At 43.5% G+C, this 7,500-nt stretch overlaps 1 protein-coding gene across 1 annotated transcript in view; it reads left to right on the forward strand.

The window, feature by feature from the left end:
* Positions 1–35: 35 nt before the first annotated feature.
* The window catches only part of LOC143277685 (kin of IRRE-like protein 1), a 207,850-nt gene continuing 200,385 nt past the window's right edge, over positions 36–7,500 (forward strand). Inside the window, exon 1 of the mRNA XM_076582601.1 lies at positions 36–851. The gene's annotated coding sequence lies outside the window, so the exon portion shown is untranslated. The remainder of the gene's footprint in view (positions 852–7,500) is intronic.

Consider the following 7,500-nt stretch of genomic DNA (forward strand, 5'->3'; position numbering starts at 1 on the left):
GTCTGCTCTGTCCGACTCGTGAGTGTGTGTGAGTGTGCCTGGAAAGTTGGGTAGGGATTGTAGCGCGGGCTCACACACACACACACACTGGCACACACAGGACTTTTCTGCTGTTTTTCTTTCTTCCTTCAACTCTTACCTTCATCCCTTCCGACTTGCTGTGTTCGTTCTCTGGCAGCTCTGGTGCAGCAAGCCAACTTCTGGAGGTCTTTTTACTTTGGCAGAAATACTCCCATCGTGATTCACTGATTCCGCGAGGAGGAAGGGGGTGGAGACAGCGAACGTGTTTGTTGTAACCTGGAGAGCCAGACTCCACTTCTTAAGCCTTTCACTTGTGGAATATCGCCCCGTTGGGATTATAACAGAAAGAAAGAAAGATAAAAAGGAAAGAAAAAAAATCAAATAAACCTTTGTGTTTCCGGAGTGATGGTAACAGTTTTTTTGTTTTGTTTTTTTTTGTGTGAAAACTTGTTTGAATTTTTTCCTGCTGTTTCTTGGGACAGCGAAGACAAGTTTGTGTACAGTGGAAATTTTCCAAGAGGCAGCGTGTTACACGGTTCCTCCGTGTCTGAGAATGCTCCGCCGTGTGAGTGAGTGGTGTAACTAAGTCATCGGATTGTGCACAAAGTTGGGAAGAAGGTGTGTTGTTGTCAGTGCAAAGGGAGTGCCTGTTGTTGGGTGTGTTGCGGAGTTGTATGGACATTCCGTGCACTGGGGTGCGGTGCAGTGTAGCACGTGCGGCCTGTGAGTTTGACTCACGGCGGGGTGGCCCTGTTTATTTCTGTGACTGGCTTCATCGGCTACAACTGACAACCACGACACTGATGAGAAATGACTCACAGTCTGTGGCAGTAAGTTTTCTCAGTTTTGTTTATTTTTTTTCTTCTTGCTTGTTTGTATTTGTTTGCATCACGTTCATCACCAAAATCGGCAGTGTCATGTGATGACACACTGAAGTACAGCTTGTAGTACTGCCATACATGTGCCAACAATTGCATCAACGATAGTAATGACACCAACAACATCGACGACGAACATGATAATGATGATGATGGTTATGATAATAATAATAATCATATTGATAATAATAATGATGACGATAATCACAGTAATGATGATGATGATGATAATGATAAGAATTAAGGCAGTGTGAGTGACAATGCATTATTATTATTATTATTGTTGTTGTTGTTAGTGTCATGACAACAATAACGACAGCAACAACGACGACGACAATAACAACAACAACAACAACAATAATGATGATAATAATGATGATAATAATGATGATGATGATAATAATAATAATAATAAATAAATAAATAAATAAATAATGATAACAACGATAATGATAATGGTGATGATGATAAATGATGATGATGATGATGATGATGGATTTGACAATAATGAATTCAACAACTCATCGATTCATTCATTCATTCTTCTCCTTCTTCTCCGCATTATTACTGTTAATGTAGTTATTATTATTATTACTGTATTATTATTGTTATTATTATCATCATCATTATATTATTATTCTTACTATCATTATCATTATTATTATTATTATTATTATTATTATTATTAATATAAGGAGCCCTCTCCCCGTATCCGTTCTGATTTTATTGACCTCCAGTAACATTCACTGATTCACTGGCACACGATGCGTAGAACTTGGCACTTGATCGAATGAAACACTTCAGTGTGTGTTCGTCAAATTCGCAGAAACACTCTTTTCAAACTGATGCAGTGTAAAAACGAAAAGTAGGCTTAAAAACATTCTCTTAATGTTTACTCCATTCCCGCAAGCATGCGTGTGCATGTGTGAGCACGCGCGCGCGCGCGTGTGTGTGTGTGTGTGTGTGTGTGTGTCGGGGAGGTGGAGAAGAAGCTGAGCGATGTTAGAAGTAAAAATGAATTTTTTGTTGTTAGATTTTGGGGGCATTGTTTTTAAAAAGGGCTGACGTCTGCACATGCACGCGCACATTGGGGTGCACGTGAACGTGCATTTCTTTATGTGCCGTTTGTTTGTGTGGATGCTTGTGGTTGTGAGTGGAGGGTGATTGTTTGTTTGTGTTTGTTTGTTTGATTGTGTGTGTGTGTGTGTGTGTGTGTGTGTGTGTGTGTGTGTGTGTGTTGACACACACACACAGATACGTGCGCGCACGGACTTTCTTTCTCAGTCTCGCTTCCTCACACACACGCGCGTGCTCGTGGGTAGGCGCACTCACACAAACACATCCTTTTCATGCACGCTCTTTCACGCACTCACACACACACACGTGACACAAACACACACCACACACACACACACACACACACACACACACACACACACACACACACACTACAATTGAATTACCAAACTACTATAAGTAACAACGATGATGCCAGTATCATCAGTTATAATATTTTATGCAGTGTTCAGGCCATCATCGCATTCTTTTTTTGTTTCCTGTTGTGATCAAATTACTACGGGCATGTTGTTGCTGAACATAACGCGAGAGACATTGCGGTTGTTGCTGAACTTAACGTGAGAGACATTGTGGTTGTTGCTGAACTTAACGTGAGAGACATTGTGGTTGTTGCTGGTTGCTGAACTTAACGTGAGAGACATTGTCGTTGCTGGTTGCTGAACTTAACGTGAGAGACATTGTGGTTGCTGGTTGTTGCTGAACTTAACGTGACACTGTGGTTGCTGGTTGTTGCTGAACTTAACGTGAGAGATATTGTAGTTGTTGCTGAACTTAACGTGAGAGACATTGTGGTTGTTGCTGAACTTAACGTGAGAGACATTGCGGTTGTTGCTGAACTTAACGTGAGAGATATTGTAGTTGTTGCTGAACTTAACGTGAGAGATATTGTAGTTGTTGCTGAACTTAACGTGAGAGACATTGTGGTTGCTGGTTGTTGCTGAACTTAACGTGAGAGATATTGTAGTTGTTGTTGAACTTAACGTGAGAGACATTGTGGTTGTTGCTGAACTTAACGTGAGAGATATTGTAGTTGTTGCTGAACTTAACGTGAGAGATATTGCGGTTGTTGCTGAACTTAACGTGAGAGACATTGTGGATGTTGCTGAACTTAACGTGAGAGACATTGTGGTTGTTGCTGAACTTAACGTGAGAGACATTGTCGTTGCTGGTTGCTGAACGTAACGTGAGAGACACTGTGGTTGCTGGTTGTTGCTGAACTTAACGTGAGAGACACTGTGGTTGCTGGTTGTTGCTGAACTTAACGTGAGAGATATTGTAGTTGTTGCTGAACTTAACGCGAGAGATATTGTAGTTGTTGCTGAACTTAACGTGAGAGACATTGTGGTTGCTGGTTGTTGCTGAACTTAACGTGAGAGATATTGTAGTTGTTGCTGAACTTAACGTGAGAGACATTGTGGTTGCTGGTTGTTGCTGAACTTAACGTGAGAGACACTGTGGTTGCTGGTTGTTGCTGAACTTAACGTGAGAGACACTGTGGTTGTTGCTGAACTTAACGTGAGAGACACTGTGGTTGTTGCTGAACTTAACGTGAGAGACACTGTGGTTGCTGGTTGTTGCTGAACGTAACGTGAGACAGAGACACAGTGTGGTTGCTGGTTGTTGCTGAACTTAACGTGAGAGACATTGTGCTTGCTGCAAGCAGAAGATCAAGTACGCACGTTAAAGATCCTGTAATCCATGTCACCGTTCGGTGGGTTATGGAAAAAAGAACATACCCAGCATGCACACCCCCGAAAACGGAGTATGGCTGCCTACATGGTGGGGTAAATAAAAAAACAACAACAAAAAACCGACCCCCCAAAAAAACAACAACAAAAAAACAAAACAAAAACAAAAAAACAAAAACAAAATAACCGGTCATACACGTCAAATGTTACATGTGTGTCTGAGTGTGTATGTGTGCGTGTCTGTAATCTGATTGAATGACACAGGAAACGAATGATGAGCGCCCAGTGGCAGCCATCAGTCGGCTCTACCCATGTAGGCAGCCTGTTGTGCAAATGACCCCGTGTTTGTAAAGCGCTTAGAGCTTGGTCTCCGACCTAGGATAGGCGCTATATAAGAATCCATATCAATCAAAAATCTTAACGTGAGAGACATTGTGGTTGCTGGTCAGTTGTTACAAACATGAGGTAGCGTTTTGGTAGCTGCTTCTTCTTGGCGTTCACAGCTTCATCACCAGTCCACTTCTGACGATGCATCGTTTGCCCCCGTTTTCTTCAAGCTCGTGAGTGGGGTGCCAGTGTCCAGGCCACACGTCTTGCCTTGCCTTGCCTTGCCAGTTTGTACAGGGGGCAGTTTGTACACTGGGGGACTGGGGGTGGGGGGTGGGGGGCAGTTTTGGAGAATGTGCTCCGCTGTCAAGTCTTCCTGTCACAAGGGCAGGTGGGAGATGGCACCAACTTCAGTTTTCGGTACTGGGAGGAGGTGAAACGTTACATGAGGGTTAGTGTGGTTGCTGACGTCACCATTCTGGAAGTAGCTAGCGCTGGGATTGTGTTTGCAGAGGGTGGCTAAGTGCAAAATGCATGCGGGATGTTTGGGATTGTTCACCGCGTGTAAAGTACAACCATTATTTTTTTTTTAAAGAGAGAGAGAGAGAGAGAACCGGAGAAAATATCTTTCCGTCTTCCACTCCCCTGTTTGTCCACTCTTCTCCTTATGCACACGTTCATGTATACAGACTGGCACACACAGAGAGAGACACACTCACCTCACACTCACATTCACACACACACACACACACACACACACACACACACACACACACACACATACACACACACACGCTCGCGCGCGCGCAGATATTCATACACACACACACACACATTCACACACAGAGAGACACACACACATTCACCTCACACTCACACACACACACACACACACACACACACACACACACACACACACTCACTCACTCACTCACTCACTCACACACACACACACACACACACACACACACACACACACACACACACACACACACACACACACACACATAAACACACAAACCATCGACTCCTCTCTCACTGTCTCTCCTTTCCTGGCTTTCCTTGTCTTTCATTTTCTATGTCTCTGTCTCTGCATGTGTCTGTTAGTAGAGTCGCCAGTATTTTCTCCCTCTCCACTGGAACTTGAGTGGTGGTCTGGACGCTAGTCATTCGGATGAGACGATAAAGCGAGGTCCCGTGTGCAGCATGCACTTTGCGCACGTAAAATTCTGTAGAAAAATCCATTTAAACAGGAAAACATAAAAAAAACTGCTGGCAGGAAAAAATACAAAAAAAATGGGTTGCGCTCTCTGTGTAGCGACGCGCTCTCCCTGGAGAGAGCAGCCCGAATTTCACACAGAGAAATGTGTTGTGATATAAAAAAAATAGTAATGCACTACAATACAACCGTTTGTCTGTCTTATTGTAAGTTTGTCTGTCTCTTTTTGTGTAATTTCTTGGGTGTCATTTTCTTTTATTTGTCTGTAAGTTTGTCTGTGTCTCTGTCTATTATTTTGTCTGTATTTTTCTCCTTTTTTGAGGGGGATTTGGGGGGGGGGGAGGGTGGGGGGGGGGGGTCTTTTTCTCTTGCCTGTGAGTTTGTACGTTTGTCAGTTTCTTTCTCTCACTCCTCTCACTCTCGCATTCTTAAAGCCTCCTCCACCCCCCACCCAGCTCCAACGACACAGCCCACCCCTTCGCTCGCTGAGTGTTCGTGCTGTCCGTTACCCCGGAAGTTATAACGTGAACGTGATGAAGTGCGGGGCCACAGTGGTGCTGCACTGAACACAACACAAAAAACAGTAGAAAATATACAACACTTTCTACAAGTTTGCCGACATGGGGATTAAAAACAACAACCACCCTATTATCTGCTTCTTTCAGTATCTTGAAAGATAATGTCATAAAGAAATTTTTGAGGAGGATTTTTTTGTTGTTGCTGCTATTGTTTTTTTTTTTTTTTTTTTTTTTTTTTTTTTTTTTGGGGGGGGGGGGGGGGGGGGTTGTTTTTTTACCAGAAATTTGAATGAGTTACATGATATACTGTGAATGACAATTGCTCGTAAAAATAAAAAAATAAAAAAATAAAGAGAGAGAGAGAGAGAGAGAGAACAAAAGCAACACAAGAAACAACAAACAAACAAAAATTAACATAGGGAGAAATGCACCGACTTGTGTACGTGTCATGTCTTTATCGGCGAATTTTGGCCCAGAGCTGTTTATGATCTGACTGGTGTTTTGTTGAGGTTTGAGGAATGGCTCAATGAGCATCATTGTACATCAGCCTGTTGAGGTCTGTCCTTCTTTGTTTGTTTCCCGTTTATCACCCCCGACTCCCACCTCGTCACTGTCTTCACACCCCCTCCGGTCATGCCCTCTCTCTCTCTCTCTCTCTCTCTCTCTCTCTCTCTCCCTCTCTCTCACTCTCTCTCTCCCTCTCTCTATCTCTCCCTCTCTCTCCATCTCTCTCACTCTCTCTCTCCATCTCTCTTCCCCTCTCCCTCTCTCTCTCCCCCTCTCTCTCCCTCTCTCTCCCTCTCTCTCTCCCTCTCTCTCCCCCTCTCTCTTTCCCCCTCTCCCCCCTCTCTCCCTCACTCTGTTTCCCCCCCCCCCTCCTCTGTCTCTCCCTCTCTCTCCCTCTCTCTGTGCCTGTCTGCCTTTCGCTTTTCGTTCTGTGTGACGATTGGTCAAGTCCGTTCAGTTCATAACTGTTGTCGCTGGTTACTAAAGTCTTACATCTATTTAAACTAAACAAACATCATAATTACGTCGTTGTTTATATATAAATATAAGGTATGTAGATAAGCTCTGTATTTTGTCAGCAAAGCCGGCCGGATGTGCTTGATATTTAGTATACGTACGAACATTAAATCACAGAATGCAACATGTATATATATTTAGAAAAAAAAATCAGTTACGATTGTAACACATAAGGCACACATTATTTCAGAACAGGAGGAATTGTTTTGGTTTTATTCAAGGAAGGTTTGGTCAAGAAAAAATGAGAGAAAAAACAGGTTTGTAGCCAGCAGATTTTCACATTACGACATTATTTACGGGGACTTCGGTTCAGTCACTTCCAGTGCAGTGAGCGGGAGGAGGAGGAGGAAAAAGAAGGAGAAGGAGAAGAAGGAGGAGGAGGAAAAAGGAGAAGAAGAAGAAGGAAACACATAAATAAAACAGAACAACAGCCAAACATCAACCGATAAACCTGGGCCCAAACAAACACCAGTCTGTTCAATCCCCAATCCACCCTGCAAACCACTTCACAACTGTGGTTTGTTTGAGCTGTGCGCGAGTGTGTGTGTGTGTGTGTGTGTGTGTGTGTTAGGGTGGGGTGGGGGGAAGTGGTGTGTGTGTGCGTGTGTGTGTGTGTGTGTGTGCGTGCGTGTGTGTGTGTGTGTGTGTGTGTGTGTGTGTGTGATCGCTAAATATATATATATATGTGTGTGTGTGTGTGTGTGTGTGTGTGTACGCGCGTGTCCGAGTCCGTGCGTGTATGTGTTCGC

The sequence above is a fragment of the Babylonia areolata genome, chromosome 34 (assembly GCF_041734735.1).
Source record: "Babylonia areolata isolate BAREFJ2019XMU chromosome 34, ASM4173473v1, whole genome shotgun sequence".
Lineage (NCBI taxonomy): Eukaryota > Metazoa > Mollusca > Gastropoda > Neogastropoda > Buccinidae > Babylonia > Babylonia areolata.